We start from the raw sequence: 912 nt of genomic DNA on the forward strand, positions 1-912 counted from the left end.
GTTAATGAGTGGTGTCAACTGTAAGACTGGAGAAAATGCTTGTCATGGTGGATATAAATGAGAAAGAAATCTTAACGGGAATTGAACATTAAAAATGCATGTTTAAAGACAGTGTTGGCAGAGGCGTTGCCCCGCGGAGGGCCAGCGCGCTGCCTTCCCGACCGGCTGGTGGTGACGGCGGCCATGCGTGCGAGGGAACCGTTGCTTCTCCGAGTCGCTCTGTCCCTGTGGTCGGCATGGCCAGTAGAAATCAAAGAGAACTTGCCCGCCAGAAAAACATGAAGAAAACCCAGGAGATTAGCAAGGGAAAAAGAAAAGAGGATAGCTTGACTGCTTCTCAGAGGAAGCAGAGGGATTCTGAGATCATGCAACAAAAGCAGAAGGCAGCTAACGAGAAGAAGTCTATGCAGACGAGAGGAAAATGATGACTGGCTGGTTTGGAATCCCTGGTGCTCCTGCCAACGAGTGTATCATATGCTGAGATCAAGATTTTGTAGCGTGAACCATCACTACATATGTTATAACTGATCCTTATAAAACGGTCTATTTTAAACTTTACCTTTCAACCTGATTTAGTGTGATGTTTTAGAACCATTCTTCCAAAAATAAAACACTAACCATGCATGTAAAAAAAATAAATAAAGACAGTGTTACTGATTTCATGGTCAATAATATGCAAATGATTCCAAAATCAGACAATTTGTGAGTTTGGGTAATAAATCCAAGGTTGTGATCCCTGCAGTTATCAAGGGGTCATACCTAAAGCACAAATAGAGAGGTAAATTTTGGTTGTAAATGCTCAAATTTCACGTGAGCCAGAGTCCCCTGGGTAAAGAAGGATTAAAATGGTCTGTAATCCTTCCTAGATTTTAAGGACCTGAATGGACCACATTGAATCCAGAGTACCTTTGT

The 912-nt window shown here is 42.4% G+C and overlaps 1 pseudogene; it reads left to right on the forward strand.

Annotated features, from left to right (window-relative positions):
- The first annotated feature begins 221 nt into the window (after nucleotides 1-221).
- LOC142443384 (small EDRK-rich factor 1 pseudogene) lies at nucleotides 222-558 on the forward strand (annotated as a pseudogene).
- The last annotated feature ends 354 nt before the right edge of the window (nucleotides 559-912 follow it).

Source organism: Tenrec ecaudatus, chromosome 3 (assembly GCF_050624435.1).
Source record: "Tenrec ecaudatus isolate mTenEca1 chromosome 3, mTenEca1.hap1, whole genome shotgun sequence".
Taxonomy (NCBI): domain Eukaryota; kingdom Metazoa; phylum Chordata; class Mammalia; order Afrosoricida; family Tenrecidae; genus Tenrec; species Tenrec ecaudatus.